The sequence below is a fragment of the Scomber japonicus genome, chromosome 23 (genome assembly GCF_027409825.1).
Source record: "Scomber japonicus isolate fScoJap1 chromosome 23, fScoJap1.pri, whole genome shotgun sequence".
Lineage (NCBI taxonomy): Eukaryota > Metazoa > Chordata > Actinopteri > Scombriformes > Scombridae > Scomber > Scomber japonicus.
In genome coordinates this window covers 22039259-22061779 of record NC_070600.1, presented here as the reverse complement: position 1 = coordinate 22061779, position 22521 = coordinate 22039259, and the positions used below count along the sequence as shown (strand labels likewise).

The following is a 22521-nucleotide window of genomic DNA, read 5'->3' as shown; positions in this document are numbered from 1 at the left end:
CCTTCTTCCTCCCTTCCTTCCTCCTTTCCTACCTTCCTCCCTTCTTCCTTCTTCTTTCCTGCCTTCCTTCCTTCCTTCCTTCTTACCTTCCTTCCCTCCTTTCCTTCCTTCCTTCCTTCCTTCCCTCCCTCCTTTCAGTCCCTCCTTTCCTTCCTTCCTTCCTTCCTTCTTCTTTCCTGCCTTCCTTCCTTCCTTCCTCCCTTCTTCCTTCTTCTTTCCTTCCTCCCTCCCTCCCTTCCTTGACTGGAACACAACAGGAGGTTTAAAGTGTTTTTTACTGATATCAGATGTAAAAATGGGTCAAATGAGGGTTAGAAAGGCACCATTTAAAGATTTATAATGACCAATTCTGCTATTTTTTTAGGTGCTACAACAATAAAATCACTGTTAACTACAATAAAAAGTGACAATACAACATGGATATGTGTTATTTGGTTGATCTATTATACCAGGAAACAACTATTGGTGGAAAAATAAGAAGCAAATAGTAATGTGATTCACAGATACACAAGATTATTTGTATTAGGAGTGAAGAGGAGAGGAAATTAGGAATGCAAAAAATGAAAATACATAAGGGTGGAAAGATTAGGAGGGAGGGAGGGAGGGAGGTAGAGAAAGAGGGAGGGAGGGAGGAGATAAAAAAGGTGGGGAGTGCAACAGAGCAGCAGCCCGTTTGTTTAACAGTCTGACAGGAAATGTTGAATCTGGGTCTCTCGGTATGCGCCGATCGAGGCCTGCAGAGACAGACCGGCTCCGAAATGAAGTGGAACCTAAATGGATCCGTGTTGGTGGAAGAATTTCTTTGTTTACAGAGATATGTTTGGACAGAAGTAAAGAGCAGGAAATGAGAAAAAGACGGGGAAGGCAAGACATATTCTCAGATACACCGAGCAGAACCAATATGTGAGGAGCATTAAAAGAAAGACATATTCTACTGTTCTGCTCTGTAGCTGCGTTTACTCCCTCTATATCTCACATAGTACATACTTCTATACTACACACTACATCTCTAACTCTGTAAATATACCACTTTATCCACATTTATAACCTTTTTAGGAGAGAAAGTAGCCCTTTAGATCCACAATGTGACGCTAATTTGTCCAAATAACACCTGTTTACAGTTTTGAATTGGTGCTTTTATTTTGAAAAACAGGAAGCGAACACACTACATACTTATAATGACGCGAGTAACGCACTTCCGGTTTTATTTTCACAAAAATAAAAACACCCGTTGAGCCTTTTATTATTAAGAAAACCATAACGATAGAAGTGGTGCTTTTATTTTGAAAACAGGAAGTGAACATATACATCGCTGTAGCTACCTGTGGCGTTTGTATTTTGGGTTTTTTTCAGAAGTTGCGTTGCATCTTGGGTAATGTGAGTGTGAGTAGTAGTGTTGCATCTTGGGTAATGTGAGTGTGAGTAGTAGCGTTGCATCTTGGGTAATGTGAGTGTGAGTAGCAGCGTTGCATCTTGGGTAATGTTAGTGTGAGTAGTAGCGTTGCATCTTGGGTAATGTGAGTGTGAGTAGTAGCGTTGCATCTTGGGTAATGTGAGTGTGAGTAGTAGCGTTGCATCTTGGGTAATGTTAGTGTGAGTAGTAGCGTTGCATCTTAGGTAATGTGAGTGTGAGTAGTAGCGTTGCATCTTGGGTAATGTGAGTGTGAGTAGTAGCGTTGCATCTTGGGTAATGTGAGTGTGAGTAGTGAGCTCTTGATGCATACTCTGCATTTCTGGAGAATCTAATAAACCATCCAGGAACTTCTCACATACTCTAAATCACATACTACACAGTTGAAACACACTACATACTTCACATGACGTCAGAGTTAGTACGAGTAGTAGGAAAGGATGGGGTTTCTAACAGAGCCTTTTTCTACTGTCCTGCTCTCTACCTGTGTTTACTCCCTCTATATCTTACCTCCTCTTGTTTCCAAAGGCTTTAAAAATGACATGGGCTATGTTCGAAACTACATACTACATACTTCCATCCTACACACTACATCTCTAACTCTGTAAATAAACCACTTTATCAACATTTCTAACCTTTTGAAGTCAGAAAGTAGCCCTTTAGATCCACAATGTGACGCTAATTTGTCCACTCAGGTCATAACGATAGAATTGGTGCTTTTATTTTGAAAACAGGAAGCGAACATATACATGGCTGTAGCTACCTGTGACGTTTGTATGTTGGGGTTTTTTCAGAAGTAGCGTTGCATCTTGGGTAATGTGAGTGTGAGTAGTAGCGTTGCATCTTGGGTAATGTGAGTGTGAGTAGTAGCGTTGCATCTTGGGTAATGTGAGTGTGAGTAGTCAGCTCTTGATGCATACTCTGCATTTCTGGAGGATCTAGTAAACCATCCAGGATATCACATACTACTACAGTTGAAACACACTATACATACTTCAAATGACGTCAGAGTTAGTACGAGTAGTAGGACAGAGTTCGAACAGAGCCCATTATGTTGCAACAAGAACATTATATTCCCTTTGTGTGCATTGAGAAGACGAATAAGTTCTGCAAAAATCCCCGACATCTTTCTATCAAGCCTTTAAAAAAAAAACAAAAAAAAAACTCCCACATGACCAGACACAGGCGTTGTAAAGCAGGGACGGGCGGCTGAGACACACACACACACACACACACACGCACACGCACACGCACACGCACACGCACACGCACACGCACACGCACACACACACACACACACACACACACACACACACACACACACACACAGTCACACACACATCTGGTTCTGCTCAACATGACTGACATTCCTCAGGGAAGAGGGAGGCGTGATGGTAATGAACTGGACTTTTACACCAGCAGTTAGTCCCATCCCATCCCAATCCTCTCCCAAAGGCTCGTCTCTACAGATCAGAAGGATGAGGTGTTTCTGTTTCTCCATGTGCATGAAATCCCACTACTCCCAGTCTCACGAGGGTGTGTGGGGGGGGGGGGGGGGACTGGGTTTGACCTCATGGCCTTAATGTAAATTTATGACATCTTTCACAATGACTGCAGTGAATAAAAATGTCCCTTTTCTTTTTCTCTGTTGCTGTATAGTCGACAGTTGGAAAAAAAAAAAAAGTCTCCCTGTATGACTTCAGAGAGTTTTCCAAATGTTCCTTTTGTTTCCACGTCACGGACAAACCTCCCAAATTATTTTTTTATGACATTCCTCGGATTCTAAAGGCACGGACACAGCGGTAATGGTCTCGTTTAATATGAATATATGCTTCATGACTTAGATCCACAAGATTTAGTTTCCTCTTGGGGGTGAAGGGAAGGAGGGAGGGAGGGAGGGAGGGAGGGAGGGAGGGAGGGAGGGAGGGAGGGAGGGGTGAATAAATTGAACTCCTCTCTCTTATCCCGACTGACTCATGTAACAAATTAGGTTTCTCCATTAAAGTCTTAACTCTGTGGTCAAGCCAACATAAGCACTGCGTCTAAAAGATTTAAATAAAATTCAACCATGCATTAATTTAAATGCAACATGAAAAACGTGCCAACAAAGATCAGCTTTTAATCTACAAACGGTGAAGACAGAGTATTAAATATTATATATATTTTAAACCTATCTAAAGCTATTATAAACCAATGTGCAATATATAAGTATATATATGATCCTATTTCCTTATTCATGTTTATCATAGAAGTGCATGTTTAGTTTTTACTATTTAGAGTCATTAAATTCCCAATAAAGAAGGAAGGACAGAAGGAAGGAAAGAAAGGAGTAAGGAGGAAAAGAGGAAGGAAGGAGGGAGGGAGGAAGGAAGGAAGGAAGGATTAAGGAGGGAGGGAGGGAGGAAAGGAGGAAGGAAGGAAAGGAGTAAGGAGTAGAAGAGGAAGGAAGTAAGGAGAGAAGGACGGAAGGAATGAAGGAAGGAAAGAAAGAAAGGAGTAAGGAGGGAGGAAGGAAGGAAAGGAGGAAGGAAGGAAGGAAGGACGGACGGAAGGAAGGAAAGGAGGAAGGACGAAAAGACAGAAATTTAGGAGAAGGAAGGAAGGAAGGATGGAAATAAAGAAGTAAGGAGGGAGGAAGGAAGGAAGGAGAGAGGAAGGAAGGAAAGGAGGAAGGAAGGAAAGGAGTAAGGAGGGAGGGAGGGAGGAAAGGAGTAAGGATGAAAAGAAGAAGGCATTTAGGAGAGAAGGGAGGAAGGAAGGAAGGAAGGAAGGAAAGAAAGGAGTAAGGAGGGAAGGAGGAAGGAAAGGAGGAAGGAAGGAAGTATGGAAGGAGGAGAGAGCAAAAAAGAAGGGTGGGAAGGGGAAGAAGGAAGGAAAGAAGGAACAGTCAAAAGAGAGAGATGGGGTCAATTTGACCCGGGAGGACGACAGGAGGGTCAAATCAATAGTGAAAATACTGGTGAATGTAGTTGTGACATCATCAATGACATCATTACTAAAGTTTTAAATGGTATAAATGATAAAAACCCACATCTGGAACAGCTGCTTCCATAAAATCGGACAGAAGGAAGGAAGGAAGGAAAGGAAAAGAGTAAGGAGGGAGGGAGGGAGGAAAGGAGGAAAGGAATAAGGATGAAAAAAGGAAAGGAAAGGAGTAGGGACGAAAAGAGGAAATAATTTAGGACAGAAGGAAGGAAGGAAGGAAGGAAGTAAGTAAGTAAGTAAGGAAGGAAGGAAGGGAGGAATGAGGAAAAGAGGAAGGAAGGAAGGAAGGAAAGGAGTAAGGATAGAAGGAAGGAAGGAAAGGAGTAAGGATGAAAAGGAGTAAGGAGGGAGGGAGGAAGAAAAGGAAGGAAGGAAGGAAAGAAAGGAGTAAATACGAAAAGAGGAAGGGGTGAAAATACTGGGAATGTAGTTGTGACATCATCAATGACATCATTACTAAAGTTTTAAATGGTATAAATGATAAAAACCCACATCTGGAACAGCTGCTTCCATAAGATCGGACAGAAGGAAGGAAGGAAGGAAAGGAAAAGAGTAAGGAGGGAGGGAGGGAGGAAAGGAGGAAAGGAATAAGGATGAAAAAAGGAAGGAAAGGAGTAGGGACGAAAAGAGGAAATAATTTAGGACAGAAGGAAGGAAGGAAGGAAGTAAGTAAGTAAGGAAGGAAGGAAGGAAGGGAGGAATGAGGAAAAGAGGAAGGAAGGAAGGAAGGAAAGGAGTAAGGATAGAAGGAAGGAAGGAAAGGAGTAAGGATGAAAAGGAGTAAGGACGAAAAGAGGAAATAATTTAGGACAGAAGGAAGGAAAGAAGGACGGAAGGAAGAAAAGGAGTAAGGAGGGAGGGAGGAAGAAAAGGAAGGAAGGAAGGAAAGAAAGGAGTAAATACGAAAAGAGGAAGGGGTGAAAATACTGGTGAATGTAGTTGTGACATCATCAATGACATCATACTAAAGTTTTAAATGGTATAAATGATAAAAACCCACATCTGGAACAGCTGCTTCCATAAGATCGGACAGAAGGAAAGAAGGAAGGAAAGGAAAAGAGTAAGGAGGGAGGGAGGGAGGAAAGGGGGAAAGGAATAAGGATGAAAAAAGGAAGGAAAGGAGTAGGGACGAAAAGAGGAAATAATTTAGGACAGAAGGAAGGAAGGAAGGAAGGAAGGAAGGAAGGGAGGAATGAGGAAAAGAGGAAGGAAGGAAGGAAGGAAAGGAGTAAGGATAGAAGGAAGGAAAGGAGTAAGGATAGAAGGAAGGAAGGAAAGGAGTAAGGATAGAATGAAAAGGAGTAAGGACGAAAAGAGGAAATAATTTAGGACAGAAGGAAGGAAAGAAGGACGGAAGGAAGAAAAGTAGTAAGGAGGGAGGGAGGAAGAAAAGGAAGGAAGGAAGGAAGGAAAGAAAGGAGTAAATACGAAAAGAGGAAGGGGTGAAAATACTGGTGAATGTAGTTGTGACATCATCAATGACATCATTACTAAAGTTTTAAATGGTATAAATGATAAAAACCCACATCTGGAACAGCTGCTTCCATAAGATCTTTATAAATTGCTGATGTCTATTTTTAGGAGTAAATACAAGCGCTCGCACCCCCCCCCGTTTCTCCTCGGTGCTTAATCGAGCAGAAATGTAATATAAAAAATAATACTCTCACAAACACACAATCAAAACTCCAGTCTCGCTCCGAACACAGAGCAGCAGCAGCAGCAGCAGAAGTGAAAATCAGAACTTCTTCTTCTTCTTCTTTTTTTTTTTTCTCCGTGATAGAAAATGAAATGCCAAGCCTGGCTAAGGACATAATGAAAAAGCTATTATCAGCATGAGCTTTCATCAGCACTGCATTCAACCATGTTCAATACAAACTGATTCTCTCATCTCATGCTGCACCCATCTAAATGCTGGGGTATAATAAAGGCGGCGAGATAACAGAGAGAGAGAGAGAGAGAGAGAGAGAGAGAGAGAGAGAGAGAGAGAGAAAGAGAGAGAGAGAGATCACTTCTTTTCCTCTTTCATTGAAGGAGCATCAGCACATTTACAGACGAGGCGATGCTGCTTTCATGGGCTGTAGGAACATTCTCCGTCACAAGGGTCAACATAATCAACCCGTCATTGTAAGAATATATTTAAATTATTAGCAATCGTCTACATCAGAGGTGTCAAACATGCGGCCCGTGGGCCAGAACCGGGCCGCCGAGGGGTCCAATCCGGCCCACTTTCCTTCCCTGTCTTTTTTTTCTTCCTTCCTTCTATCTGTCCTTCCTTCCTTCCTTCCTTCCTTCCTTCCATCTTTCCTTCCTGTCTTCTTTTCCTTCTTTCCTTCCATCCTTCCTTCCATCTTTCCTTCCTTCCATCTTTCCATCTGTCCTTCCTCCCTTCCATCTTTCCTTCCTTCCTTGGATGGAAGGAAGGAAGGATCCTTCTTTCCATCTTTCCATCTGTCCTTCCTCCCTTCCTTCCTTCCATCTTTCCTCCCTGTCTTTTTTTTCTTCCTTCCATCTTTCCTTCCTTCCTTCCTCCCTTCCATCTTTCCTCCCTGTCTTTTTTTTCTTCCTAATTTCCTTCCATCTTTCCTTCCTTCCTTCCTTCCTTCCATCTTTCCTTCCTTCCATCTTTCCTCCCTGTCTTCTTTTCCAATCTTTCCTTTCTTCCTTCCTCACTTTTATTCTTTCCTTCCTTCCACCTGTCCTTTTTTCCTTCTCCTTATCTTTCCTTCCCTCCTTCTCTCCTTCTCTCCTTCCTTCCTTCCTTCCTTCCTTCCATCTTTTTAATAATCCAGCCCACATGAGATCAAATTGGGCTGTTTGTGGCCCTCGAATGAAAATGAGTTTGACACCCCAATCATCCACATGTATATACACCTTTTTTATATTACATATATTTTTTTATATTATATTTATAACTTATGTAGTTATAACTCTAACTATATATATCTCTCTCTCTCTCTCTGTCTAATTCTTGATGTATTTATTCTCTCTCTCAGTGTCTATCCATCTGTCACCTGCAGCATTACTGTGTCTGAATTCAAATACAGCAGCTTTATACAATATTCAAGGAAATAGTGAATTATATATATTATGATACAATATTCAAACTATATCCAGCATGCATTAAAGTCTAATGAGAACGGGGCAGAAGTCAGGACTGTCAAGTATGAACTATGCATCAATTTGCAAAAAGATAGTGGTTTTAGTGAGGTTGGGTATATCTGCAGATATTCCAGAGTTATAACGTAGAGCAGAGGAGTCACACTCATCTTCATTCAAGGGCCACATACAGTCCAGTCTGATCTCATGTGGGCCGGATCATTAGAAGGAAGGAAGGAAGGAAGGAAGGAAGGAAGGAAGGAAGGAAGGAAGGAAGGAAGGAAAAGAAGAAATGAAGGAAGGCAGGAAGGAAGGAAGGAAGGAAGGAAGGAAGGACAGATGGAAAGAAGGAAGGAAGGAAAAGAAGGACAGATGGATGGAAGGAAGAAAAGGTGGGGGGAAGGAATGACGGAAGGCAGGAAGGAAAAGAAGACAGAAAGGAAGGAAGGAAGGAAGGAAGGAAAAGAAGACAGACAGGAAGGAAGGAAGGAAAAGAAGGACAGATGGAAGGAAGGAAGAAAGGAAAGAAGGAACCTAAGCTTTTCCTTCCTTCCTTCCTTCCTTCCTTCCATCCTCCTTCCCTTCCTTCTTTTTAACCCACTTCAGTCAACACTTTGGATTTTCTTAAAACCAACACACCCACTTCCTGTCTGTGTGTCTAACCCAGAGCAGATCTCTTTCATCCATCATCTGTTAGGAAGGCAGGAAGGAAGGAAGGAAGGAAGGAAGGAAGGAAGGACAGATGGAAAGAAGGAAGGAAGGAAAAGAAGACAGGAAGGAAGGAAGGAAAAGAAGGACAGATGGATGGAAGGAAGAAAAGGTGGGGGGAAGGAATGACGGAAGGAAGGAAGGAAAAGAAGACAGGAAGGAAGGAAGGAAGGAAGGAAAAGAAGACAGGAAGGAAGGAAGGAAGGAACAAATGGACAGATGGAAGGAAGAAAGAAAGGAAAGAAGGAACCTAATCTTTTCCTTCCTTCCTTCCTTCCTTCCTTCCTTCCTTCCTTCCATCCTCCTTCCCTTCCTTCTTTTTAACCCACTTCAGTCAACACTTTGGATTTTCTTAAAACCAACACACCCACTTCCTGTCTGTGTGTCTAACCCAGAGCAGATCTCTCTTTCATCCGTCGTCTGTTAGGAGATGAAACATTTCCACTCGTGCTGGATTGTAGGCGTTAAAGTTAAAGTCTCTCCTCTCGACATGTTAGCTGAAACCTTCCCGCTGCCACAGAATCACTCCTGCGGGGCACATTTGGAGCGCAGAGGAAATTGAGAATGCCTTTCGTTAATTGATCCCTGTGCAAACATGAAAGCAGCGGGGAAGGAAGGATGAAGGGATGAAGGATGAAGGGAGGAAGGATGAAGGGATGAAGGATGAAGGGAGGAAGGATGAAGGGAGGAAGGATGAAGGGAGGAAGGATGAAGGGAGGAAGGATGATGGGAGGAAGAATGAAGGGATGAAGGATGATGGGAGGAAGGATGAAGGGATGAGGGGAGGAAGGATGAAGGGAGGAAGGATGAAGGGATGAAGGATGAAGGTAGGAAGGATGAAGGGATGAAGGGAGGAAGGATGAAGGGAGGAAGGATGAAGGGATGAAGGGAGGAAGGATGAAGGGAGGAAGGATGAAGGGATGAAGGATGAAGGGAGGAAGGATGAAGGGATGAAGGATGAAGGGATGAAGGATGAAGGGAGGAAGGATGAAGGGATGAAGGATGAAGGGAGGAAGGATGAAGGGATGAAGGATGAAGGGATGAAGGATGAAGGGAGGAAGGATGAAGGGAGGAAGGATGAAGGGATGAAGGGATGAAGGATGAAGGGATGAAGGATGAAGGGATGAAGGATGAAGGGAGGAAGGATGAAGGGAGGAAGGATGAAGGGATGAAGGGAGGAAGGATGAAGGGATGAAGGGATGAAGGATGGAGGGATAAAGGAAGTGATGCAGTTTCAGTTCCAGGTGTGTGTGTGTGTGAAGGAAACTCTGCTGCTTCAACTCTGAATGTGTTTCATATGAAAATGAGTTAACCCAGTGGTGTTAAACATGAGGTCCGTGGACCAAAACCGGCCAGCCGAGGGGTTCAATCAGGCCCACCTTCCTTCCTGTTTTCTATTCCTTCCTTCCATTTGTCCGTCTTTCCTTCCTTCCTTCCTTCCTTCCTGCCTTCCATCTGTCCATGCTTGCTTCCTTCCTTCCTTCCTTCCTCCCTCTCTTACTTCTGTCCATGCTTCCTTCCTTCCTTCACTCCTATCTATCCTGTCTTCCCTCCTTCCTTCCCTTCTTCCATCTTCCTTACTTCTTTCTGTCCTTCATTCCTTCCTTCCCTCTATCTGTATGTCCTTCCTTCCTTCCCTCCATCTTTCCTTTCTGTCTTCTTTTCCTTGTTTCCTCCCTCCCTCTCTTCCTTCTGTCCTTCCTTCCTTCCATCTGTCCATGCTTCCTTCCTTCCTTCACTCCTATCTATCCTGTCTTCCCTCCTTCATTCCCTTCTTCCATCTATTGTTCTTCCTTCCTTCTATCTGTCCATCCTTCCTTCCTTCATACCTTCCTTCCCTCCATCTTTCCTTTCTGTCTTCTTTTCCTTGTTTCCTCCCTCCCTCTCTTCCTTCTGTCCTTCCTTCTTTCCATCCTTCCTTCTGTCCTTCCTTCACTCCTATCTATCCTTTCTTCCCTCCTTCCTTCCCTTCTTCCATCTATCGTTCTTCCTTACTTCCTTCTGTCCTTCATTCCTTCCTTCCCTCTATCTGTCCATTCTTCCTTCCTTCATACCTTTCTTCCTTTCGTCTGTCTTTCCTTCCTTCCAGCCTTCATCTGTATGTCTGTCATTCCTTCCTTTCTTCCCTCCTTCCATCTATCCTTTTTTCCATCCTTCCTTCCTTCTTTCCTTACTTCCTTCTGCCCGTTCTTCCTTCCTTTCTTCCCTCCTTCTATCAATCCTTCTTTCCTTCCTCCCTTCCTTCTGTCCTTCTCCACTTCCGTCCCTCCTTCCTTCCTTCCTTCCTTTCTTCCCTCCTTCCTTCCTTCCATCCTTCCTTCCATCCATCCTTCCTTCCTTCCTTCCTTCACTTCCTTCCACCACATCACCACTAACTTTGTGAAGATGAGGAGAATCTCGAGGATGAAACAGTTGATGATTTCCTCTTGAATCTGAGCAACGTTGGCAATAATTTAAAGTTTCTAAATATCCAAATCTACGGAGAAAAGACCTAAATGTGAGTCTTTAAAAGACTTCTCACAGTTGTTGACAGTGAAACTGACAGTCGCTGTCTCCTCTTGTGTGCGCCTGTCATTTCAAAGTGTGCGCTGGAGTTGAGTTCACATTTTTGAGCCATCTATCCTTTTTTCCATCCTTCCTTCCTTCCTTCTTTCCCACCATTTTTCCTTCTTTCCTTCTTACCTTCCTTCCTCCCTCCCTCTCTTCCTTGGGTCCATCCTTTCATCTATCCTTTTTTCGGCCCTTCCTTCCTTCCTTCTGTCCGTTCTTAATTCCTTTATTCCTTCTGTCGTCCTTCCTTCCATCTTTCCTTCCCTCCCTCCCTCCCTCCTTCTTTTCCTTCCCTCCTTCCTTATGTCCTTCCTTCCTTCCTTCCTTTCTTCCCTCCTTCCTTATGTCCGTCCGTCCTTCCATCCATCCTTCCTTCCTTCCTTCCTTCCTTCCCTCCTTCTTTTCCTTCCCTCCTTCCTTCCCTCCTTCCTTCCATCCTTCCTTCCATCCATCCTTCCTTCCTTCCTTCTTCACTTCCTTCCACCACATCACCACTAACTTTGTGAAGATGAGGAGAATCTCGAGGATGAAACAGTTGATGATTTCCTCTTGAATCTGAGCAACGTTGGCAATAATTTAAAGTTTCTAAATATCCAAATCTACGGAGAAAAGACCTAAATGTGAGTCTTTAAAAGACTTCTCACAGTTGTTGACAGTGAAACTGACAGTCGCTGTCTCCTCTTGTGTGCGCCTGTCATTTCAAAGTGTGCGCTGGAGTTGAGTTCACATTTTTGAGCCAGCAGCCTTCACAGCTGCAGCTCCCCTCTGAGACGAGCAGACACCCACACAGAAAACACAGACACAAAAACACACTCCGCTTCCTTCTACTAAACAAACCGCATGCTTTCCTCTGCTCCTCCCAGAGGAAACAGGGAGAAGCATACAAGTGTGTTTAAGAAGTGCAAGATTATTGTTTTTAAAAATGTGTGAAACTTATTTTGTAGGAACGTTTGCACGGCTCACTATGAGAAGTATGAGAAGTATGAGTATGTGTTTCTACTAAAGCTTTTTTTCTCCATTTCACAAAAAGACTGAATTCAGAAATCTGCAAAACTTTAACTAAAATTCTTCTTTTTTACTTTTACTTTCACAAAGTTTATGCATCAAATCCTCACATTTGACGACCTAAAAGCAGCAAATCTGAAGATTAAACAATTGCTTTGTCCATACTATGTCAGAAAATAGTGAAAATAGTAGTTATAATTTCCCTCAGTCTGTGTTATGTGTATTATTTTGTTCAGTCAACAGCTCAAAAACCAAATACATTCAGTTCAAATCAAAATAAAAGCATCAAATCCTCACATTTCATGACCTAAATGCAGCAAATGTTGGAATATTTCCTTAAAAAAAATGACTAAAATTATCATTACATTATCAAAATACTTGCTGTTACGTATGTGTGCTATTAATCTGCTAATCTTTGGGGGCTTTAATTAACACATTTAGGTCAGCAGCACTCAGTAAATACCAACACCAGCAGCTCCTCTATAAAGTGGAGACATTTAGTGCAGGCAGCAGCAGCAGATAGGACGACTCTGTTAAACTCACACTGTTAAAATATAAATAGGCATCGTCCGTCTGATAGAAACGCTTTGTGATAAACATCAGCACAGTACCATAAACACTTTTATTATTACAGCTGAACTACTTCCTGTATCAGTCGTACAATCAGACCTGAGCTTCCTGTATACTCTCTGGCATCCTGACAGCCTCCCACACGCTGCTGCTGCTGTGTGTGTGTGTGTGTGTGTGTGTGTGTGTGTGTGTGTGTGTGTGTGTGTGTGTGTGTGTGTGTGTGTGTGTGTGTGTGTGTGTGTGTGTGTGTGTGTGTGTGTGTGTGTGTGTTATAGGGTTAAATAACTGGGGCTAGCAGCTCTGCAGAAAACTATGTGTTGACACAGCAACTCTGGTTTAATGAAGTGGTTTTTATGAGTATTTTATATGACATAGCCTTTAGAAAGAAAAGCAGGAGTAGGAATTTATCAATTAAACAACAAGCAGTCAGCCGTAATGCTCGTTACACACCAGGGAGTTTTAACCTTAAAAAATAAATAAATAAATAAATAAATACAAAGTTGTTGGATGGATGGATGGAAAATACAAAAAAAAGGCAACTTGACATTTAAAAAGATGATGCAGGTTTGTCCTCTATACGACCGAGGAAGGTAGGAGGGAGGAAAGGAAAAGAGGAAGGAAGGAAAGAAGGAAGGGGGAAGGAAAGAAAGAGAGAGGGAGGGAGGAAAGAAAGAAGGGAGAAAGGTAGGAAAGGAGGAAGGAGGGAAGGAAAGAAGGGGGAGAGAGGAAGAAGGAAGGAAGGAAGGAAGAAAATGGGATACAGGGAGAACAGAAGGAAGGAAGGAAGGAAAGAAGGAAGGAAGGAAGGAAGGAAATGGGATACAGGGAGAAAGGAAGGAAGCAAGGAAGCAAGGAAGGAAGGAAAGAAGGAAGAAAATGGGATACAGGGAGAACAGAAGGAAGGAAGGAAGGAAGGAAGGAAAGAAAGAAAGAGAGAAGGAGGGAGGGAGGAGGAAGGACAGGGAGGGAGGAAGAAGGAAGGATGGTAGGAGGGAGGAAAGGAAAAGAGGAACGAAGGTAGGAGGGAGGGAGAAAGGAAAAGAGCAAGGAAGGAAAGAAGGACAGAGGAAAGAAAAAGAGAAGGAGGGACCGAGGAAAGGAGGAAGGGAGGAAGGAAGAAAAGGAGGAAGGAAGAAAAAGGGGTGGAGGGAGGAGAGAGAGGAAGGAAAGAAAGAGAGAAGGCGGGAGGAAGGACAGAAGGAAGGAAGGGAGGAAGGACAGGAGGGAGGAAGGAAGGAAGGAAGGAAGGAAGGAAGGAAGGAAGGAAGGAAGGAAGGAAATGGGATACAGGGAGAAAGGAAGGAAGCAAGGAAGGAAGGAAGGAAGGAAGAAAATGGGATACAGGGAGAACAGAAGGAAGGAAGGAAAGAAAGAAAGAGAGAAGGAGGGAGGGAGGAGGAAGGACAGGGAGGGAGGAAGAAGGAAGGATGGTAGGAGGGAGGAAAGGAAAAGAGGAACGAAGGTAAGAGGGAGGGAGAAAGGAAAAGAGGAAGGAAGGAAAGAAGGACAGAGGAAAGAAAGAGAGAAGGAGGGACCGAGGAAAGAAGGAAGGGAGGAAGGAAGAAAAGGAGGAAGGAAGAAAAAGGGGTGGAGGGAGGAGAGAGAGGAAGGAAAGAAAGAGAGAAGGAGGGAGGAAGGACAGAAGGAAGGAAGGAAGGAAGGAGGGAAGGAGAGAAGGAGGGACAGACGGACGGAAGGAAGGAAGGAAGGAAAGAAGGAAGGAAGGAAGGAAGGAAGGAAAGAAGGAATATCTGACTCAAACACTATAAAATCTATTCTCATTCATACTACAAAGGTATAAAAGTATAAAGTTAACCCCTCCTGTTGTCTTTGGGTCCCATTTCTGTCGTCTAATTGGCTGAAAATCACACTGATGGTTCTGTACTCCATCCTTTAGAAGTATATTCATCACTACTTTCACTGGATCGGTTCATAATTTGTACTTTACGCTCCATAAACAGTCAGACAGGTGTGATTAAGTGCTGCCATTTAAATACTTTCAATGGTTTCAAAACTCTGTCCTGATTTAACTTTGACATGCAGCACTGTGGGAAAAGTCTTTGGTCACCATAGAAACAGAAAATACAGGAAATATGTACACAGAATTTAACATTAATGAATAAATATTATTATTAGTTAAGGCTCCATTCCCTTTAGGTTTAAGGGAGCCAAGTTCCTGCTATAGCTTGCAGCTTTAGCCTTTAGAAGCTGTTTTATTTTCTGTTTTTTAATCCTGCATACACCTTTCCTGTATTTTCTGGTTATATTTGAATAAAGACACTGATAAATAATTAAATATGTTCATTATAGCATTGTTAAAACATCAAATCAAAGTCAATCAAAGTCACCACCTCTACCAGAAACATGAACACTACATCTGAGAGCTTTCTGCTGCTAGCTCAGCGGCTAACTCAGCGGCTAGCTTGGTTGCTAGCTCGGCGGCTAACTCAGCTGCTAGCTCGGCGGCTAACTCGGCTGCTTAATCGGCGGCTAACTTGGCGGCTAACTCGACAGCTAGCTCGGCAGCTAATTCAGCTAACTGGCTAACTGTAGACTGTAGTAGTAGTAGTAGTGTGTGCTGAATGTATTTATACCTCTACAGCAGCAGGGGCGAGTTTATGCTAATCACTAAATCCTGAACACAGAAATGTTGAAACACAGTTTGTGAAGCCTAGCTCCACAATTCAAATCTAAATGTCTGAATTCACTTTACACGGTTTTAACTCAAAAATAGGGTATAACTTCATTTAAATGGGCCATAATTTCCAAAAATAAAAAGATAGAAGTTGTGCTAATAAATTGGCTAAAAAACATTGGAACATGGGAATTGGGTAATAATTTATACTTCGGATGTGTTACAGAAGGAACAAGGGGTTTTTTCATTTCATCTTCAAGTTGGAGAAGTAAGAACATAACGTGTGAAGGAGAGCATCGATTTGAGAGGAGATGAAACATGAAGAGAAATCTGATTCCTTCCTTACCTGCTCGGTGCTCAGGCCTCGTAGCTGTCTGATGAAATGAACCACCTCACTCTCCTCTCTGCTGGAGGAAAAACAAAAAAACAAGAGTTGCTTTAGTCATGAATAAGTTGGGATACATTTTTGGCATGATTTACATTTTTCAGCTCCAATGAGAGTGTTAATAAATATAAATATAACATCGGAGGAGTAAAGGAAACAGAAGTAGTTTTAGACTCAATCAGAGAATCGAGAATCATCAGTCTGAGCAGTCACTCAGGATTGAAACATGTAAAATCAGGGGGGTGAAACATGAGGCCCGTGGGTCAGAACCGGGCCATCGAGGGGTGCAACCCGGCCCACTTTCCTTTCTGTGTTCTTTTCCTTCTGTCCTTCCTTCCTTCTGTCCTTCCTTCCATCTGTCCTTCCTCCCTGCCTTCCTTTTTTCCTTCCATCTGTCCTTCCTTCCTTCTGTTCTTCCTCCCTACCTTCCTTTCTTCCTTCTATCTGTCCTTCCTTCCTACCTTCCTTTTTTCCTTTCTTCCTTCCATCTGTCCTTCCTTTTTTCCTTTCATCTGTCCTTCTTCCCTACCTTCCTTTTTTTTCCCATTCCTTCCATCTGTCCTTCCTCCCTTTGTTCCTTCTGTCCTTCCTTCCATCTGTCCTTCCTCCCTTTCTTCCTTCCTTCCTTCCTTCCTTCCTTCCTCCGTTTCTTCCATCTGTCCCCCCTCCCTACCTTCCTTTTTTCATTTCTTCTATCTGTCCTTCCTCCCTTTGTTCGTTCTGTCCTTCCTTCCATCTGTCCTTCCTCCCTACCTTCCTTTTTTTCATTCCTTCCATCTGTCCTTCCTTCCTTTCTTTTTTCCTTCCATCTGTCCTTCCTCCCTTTCTTCCTTCCTTCCTTCCTTCCTCCATTTCTTCCATCTGTCCTTCCTTTCTTCCCTCTTTCCTTTGGTCTGTCTTTCCTTCCTTCCCCTTCTTATTTCCTTCCTTCCTTCCTTCCCTCCATCTTTTTAATAACCCGGCCCACATCAGATCAAATTGGACTGTATGTGGCCCTTGAATGAAGATGAGTTTGACTCCTCTGATGTAAATGAACAAAGCTGATATCTGAAGGAAGGTTAATCATGCAAAATAAAACAGCTACAAACTAAACTAGGTGGGAAAGCAACAGGAAGAAAGAAAGTCAGCTTTGGAAAAAAGACCCACACAGCAGAGTCTAATGGATGCTAATTATACTTAATTTAGACAAAAGACTGAGCCTCCAACTTTTCCTATGATTCAGACTAATCAGACTTTAGTGGTTCGTGTAATCTCGACCAAACTAATCAACCACCTACACTACCAATCATCCATGAGTCATACACACTTCCCTCCAAAAGCCTGGCGTGCGTGACAATCAACCCCCATGTTAGTTACCAATTATTGAACCGATGCTGTGCGCCATTCACGGTTCTTCACAATGAGAAACCTTTTTCCACATCGAGCTTCATACAAAAAGTTGTCATCGGAGAACAAAAAGCCAGAAAATAATCAGCAGATTGAATCGATAATGCAAAATAATGGTTAGTTGTAGCTCTGCGTGATCTTTCCTTTGCTGCGATGACTCCACTATTGTATAAAAAAAAGGCTTAAAAACCGTTGCCAAGGCTACATTTTTATCATAGTGCTTGCTTTTGACTCTGGATCCTTTTCAGTGTCATTAAACTTTTGAGATATTTGAAAGATTTTATTCATTCATTCAACGGACAGAGTACAGTACTACTTTGTAAAATGTTGAAATAAAATACCACTTTATTACAAATATCATCAAATCTGCACCAAAGCTAAATCACCTGTTTCATGAACTCTAAACCAAATGTTAATCTACGTCTGTAAAATAGTTTCTGATATAAAATATGACATTGTCTGCAAACATGATGATATATAGTGTGTTTTCATTTTAAAGAAAACTTTGGATGGATGGATGGATGGATGGATAGATGAGTCGACAGATGGATGGATAGATAGAGAGATGGATAGATGGATAGATAGATGGAGTGAGTCGGATGGATGGATGGATAGATAGATAGAGTGAGTCGACGGATGATAGATAGATAGAGTGAGTCGATGGATGGATGGATGAAAGATAGATAGAGTGAGTCGATGGATGGATGGATGATAAATAGAGTGAGTCGGATGGATGGATGGATGGAGTGAGTCGATGGATGGATAGAGTGAGTGAATGGATGGATGGATAGATAGATAGAGTGAGTTGATGGATGATGGATGGATGATAGGTAGATAGAGTGAGTCGATGGATGGATGGATGGATGGATGGATGGATGGATGGATGGATGGATGGATGATAGATAGGGTGAGTCAATGTATGGATGGATGATAGATGGATGGATAGAGTGAGTCGATGGATGATGGATGATGGATGGATGAATGATAGATAGTGAGTCAATGGATGGATGGAAGGATGGATGGAGTGAGTCGATGGATGATGGATGGATGATAGATAGAGTGAGTCGACGGATGGATGGATAGATGGATGGATAGAGTGAGTCGATGGATAGATAGATAGATAGATAGATAGATAGATAGATAGATAGATAGATAGATAGATAGATAGATAGATAGATAGATAGATAGATAGATAGATAGATAGATAGATAGATAGATATGCTTCATTTACCATCACATGACCTAAGATCATAAGTCACACAATCATACGTTGTTATGGTTACGGCTGTTATCACCATGACAACGCAATACCAAATTCCATGTGCATATAAAAGGCTATGAGACGAGGCTTAAAAGCTCTGATTACTGTTTTTATATTGGGTTTATTTTTCGGTCTATTTCAAACATCACTCAGTACTCTTCAAGATCAAGTTCAATTTAAAGCAAAGAAACATCCAATTTAAACAATAACACCACCAATTTAGTCACTGAGTCTCAGTTTTTCCTCCCTCCCTACCTTCTTTTTTTCCTTCCATCTGTCCTCCCTACCTTCTTTTTTTTCCTTCCACCTGTCCTTCCTACCTTTCTTCCTTCTGTTCTTCCTTCCATCCTGTTTTCCTTTCTTCGTTCATTCCTTCCTTCCTTCCTTTTTCCTTTCTTCCTTCCATCTGTCCTTCCGCCATTTTTTTCATTCCTTCCATCTGTCCTTCCTACCCTCCTTTTTTCCTTCCTTCCTTCCATCTGTCCTTCCTTTTTTCCTTTTTTTCATTCCTTCCATCTGTCCTCCTTACCTTTCTTTTTTCCTTTTTTCATTCCTTCCATCTGTCCTTCCTACCTTTCTTCCTTCTGTTCTTCCTTCCATCCTGTTTTCCTTTCTTCGTTCATTCCTTCCTTCCTTCCTACCTTCCTTTTTTTCCCTTTCTTCCTTCCATCTGTCCTTCCGCCATTTTTTTCATTCCTTCCATCTGTCCTTCCTACCCTCCTTTTTTCCTTCCTTCCTTCCATCTGTCCTTCCTTTTTTCCATTCCTTCCATCTGTCCTCCTTACCTTTCTTTTTTCCTTCCTTCCATCTGCCCTTCCTTCCTTCCTTCCTCCGTTTCTTCCATCTAACCCTAACCCTTTCTTCCTTCCTTCTTTCCACTGTTTCTTCCATCTGTCCTTCTTTCTTTCCTTCCTTCCTTCTGTCCTTCCTGTTTTCCTTTCTTCGTTCGTTCATTCGTTCCTTCCTTCCCTTTTTCTTTCCTGTCTTCTTTTCCTTCCTTCCCTCCTTCCTTCCTTCCCTTTCCTCTTTCCTTTTCTCTGTCTTTCTTTCCTTCCTTCCCTTCTTATTTCCTTCCTTCATTCATTCCTCTGTTTCTTCCATCTGTCCTTCCTTTCTTCCCTCTTTCCTTTGGTCTGTCTTTCCTTCCTTCCCCTTCTTATTTCCTTCCTTCTTTCCCTCCTTCCTTCCTTCCTTCCTTCGTTTCTTCCCTCTTTCCTTTTTTCTGTCTTTCCTTCCTTCTCTTCTTATTTCCTTCCTTCCTTCCTTCCTTCCCTCCATCTTTTTCCATCTGTCCTTCCTTTTTTCCTTTCATCTGTCCTTCCTCCCTACCTTCCTTTTTTCATTCCTGCCATCTGTCCTTCCTACCTTCCTGTTTTCCTTTCTTCCTTCCTCCCTACCTTCCTTTTTTCACCATTCCTTCCATCTGTCCTTCCTACCTTCCTTTTTTCCTTTCTTCCTTCCATCTGTCCTTCCTACCTTCCTTTTTTCCCCATTCCTTCCTTCAGTCCTTCCGTCCATCTGTCATTCCTTCCTACCTTCCTGTTTTCCTTTCTTCGTTCGTTCTTTCCTTCCTTCCTTCATTCCTCTGTTTCTTCCATCTGTCCTTCCTTTCTTCCCTCTTTCCTTTTTTCTGTCTTTCCTTCCTTCTCTTCTTATTTCCTTCCTTCCTTCCTTCCTTCCTTCCTTCCTTCCCTCCATCTTTTTAATGATCCGGCCCACATCAGATCATATTGCTCTGTACTGTCGTCAGTTCGTCGGTGAGTCCACTGGTGGTCCGGTGAAGCACGCCTCGCTCCTCTTACAAAGTGGAGTAACTTATTAAAATGAACGGTGGAAGGAATTTTAAACGTTCCTCTCCTTTAATTAACGGGGTATTATACATTCACCCAACCATCTGCCCATTGATCCTGCATCTCTTTTTTTTCTTTTTCCAGAGGTAAATACAACCTTCTGTAACCCAGCACTTCATGTCCTTGGGATTTAATAAACTCTACAATATATTCAAGAGTAGAGTGGCTAGTCACGTTTCTATTTCCCCATTAGTCTCAACCATTTATAAAAGAAAAGAAAGAGAGAAAGAGAAAGAGAGAGAGAGAGAGAGAGAGAGAGAGAGAGAGAGAGAGGGAGGGAGAGAGAGAGAGAGGGAGAGGGAGAGAGAGAGAGAGAGAGAGAGAGGGAGGGAGAGAGAGAGAGAGGGAGAGAGAGAGAGAGAGAGAGAGAGAGAGGGAGGGAGAGAGAGAGAGAGAGAGAGAGAGGGAGAGAGAGAGAGAGAGACAGAGAGAGAGACAGAGAGTGAGAGAGAGAGAGAGAGACAGAGAGAGAGAGAGACGGAGAGTGAGAGAGAGAGAGGCAGAGAGTGAGAGAGAGAGAGAGAGAAAGAGAGAGAGAGAGAGTGAGAGAGAGTGAGAGAGCGAGAGAGAGAGAAAGAGAGAGAGAGAGAGACAGAGTGAGAGAGACAGAGAGTGAGAGAGAGAGAGAGACAGAGAGAGAGAGAGAGAGAGAGACAGAGAGAGACAGAGAGAGAGAGAGAGAGAATGGAAAGAGATGTTTGTGCTGAGCAGAGAAGCATTATATAAATTGTCATGTATTTCCCAAAAGAGTCCAAGTGATCGACACGGGGATGATTTTTTTTTTTTTTGTTTTTCATTAAGAATTGAATCACGACGGCTGTGAAGTCATTTCTTTTCTTTATTAAACAGAATATATGAATATCTTTGGGGTTGCGGACAAAACAACACTTCTTTAGGAGGCTTTAGGAAACAATGATTGACCAAAGATTTCCTTCCTTCCTTCCTTCCTTCCTTCCTTCCTCTTTCTTAAATTTTTCCTTCATTCTTCCCCTCCTTCCCTATTTCTTTGCTCACTTCCTTCCATCCTTCCTTGCTTGCTTCCTTCCTTCTCTCCTTACTTCCTTCCTCTTTTCCTTCCCTCCCTCCCTACTCCTTTCCTCCCTCTCTCCCTACTCATTCCTTCCTTCCTTCCTTAAGTCCTTCCTCTTTGCGTCCTTCCTCCTTTCCTTCTTTCCTCCCTCCTTACTCCTTCCCTTCCTTCCTTCCCTCCTCCCTCCTTACTCCTTCCCTTCCCTCCCTCCCTCCTTACTTATTTATTCCTTCCTTCCTTCCTTCCTTCCTTCCTTCCTTCTCTCCTTAATTCCTTCCTCTTTGCTTCTTTTCTTTATTAAACAGAATATATGAATATCTTTTCCATCATTTTCTGACAAACTTATTAAACTCGACAGATTCATCGATAATGAAACTGCTACTGGACTTCTGTGAGACTAATCCTGCTCTCATTTCGCTGCAGATGTGTATTCGAGGTGCGGTCACATATGCATCGTGACATCACTCGCAGGGTCCAGCAGAAACAACATCAACCAGACGCCAAAAGTGAGGCGAACGCTTCTCACATCAGTGTTAAGTTACTCGTTAAAGATGCTGGTAGTGAGAAAAGCCCCGGTGGTTCAAAATCCAATAAAATAAAAAGGACTTCAACGCCTGCATTCTTGGAATCCCCCCTTCTTCCCCCTTCCCCCCTCCTCCTCCTCTTCTTCTTCTGCTTCTCTCTCTCCCCTTGTAATATTGACGCCTGTATCAAATGACTGATGCTAGGAAGAAGAACAGTGGAGAGAGAGAAGAGAGAGAAGAGAGAAGTATGAGTGTGTTAAGAAATGGGAGTGAAGTAAACATATACACCCCTAACCCCCCGAAACGTAATAGACACCCACTGGAAGAAAAAAAAAAAAAAAAACAGGAGAGGAGGATGAGAGAGAAAGAGATTTACGTTCCTATGTGCAAACTGAAACCTGCAGATACAGTACACACACACACACACACACACACACACACACACACACACACACACACACACACACACACACACACACACACACACACACACACACACACACACACACACACACACACACACACACACACACACACACACACACACACACACACACACAGACGCATCAGCTGTACTGCCGTTGACAGATGGGGAACGAGCGTTGAATCCTGTGATGTGATTTGCAGGGTGATGTCTTTTTGCGGGCGGAGTATTTCATTATAGTTTATTACACTTTGAGTCTTTTAAATCAACGACAACACACACACACACACACACATACACACACATTCCTACATACAGAGGGGAGGAGAGAGAGGCCTTGTAAATCAGTTTTGCTGGCTGGTTCTTATCTGAGAAATGCCAGCTTTGAGAGCAGGGCGGTGCAGTGAGCTGAAGGCTGTGTGCAGCTGAGTCTCTCTCTCTCTCTCTCTCTCTCTCTCTCTCTCTGTGTGTCTCTCTCTCTCTCTCTGTGTCGCTCTCTCTCAGTGTCTCTCTCGCTCTCTCTCTCTCAGTGTCTCTCTCGCTCTCTCTCTCTCAGTGTCTCTCTCTCTCTCTCTCAGTGTCTCTCCTCTCTCTCTCTCTCTCTCAGTGTCTCTCTGTGTGTGTCTCTCTCTCAGTGTCTCTCTCTCTCTCTCTCTCTCTCTCAGTGTCTCTCTCTCTGTGTGTGTCTCTCTCTCAGTGTC

The 22521-nt window shown here is 42.9% G+C and overlaps 1 long non-coding RNA gene across 1 annotated transcript in view; it reads right to left on the bottom strand.

Moving 5' to 3' along the window:
• The window catches only part of LOC128385190 (uncharacterized), a 141515-nt gene that overhangs the window by 17647 nt on the left and 101347 nt on the right, over positions 1-22521 (bottom strand). The window contains exon 2 of the long non-coding RNA XR_008324650.1: positions 15307-15367. This is a non-coding gene — a long non-coding RNA (uncharacterized LOC128385190). The remainder of the gene's footprint in view (positions 1-15306; positions 15368-22521) is intronic.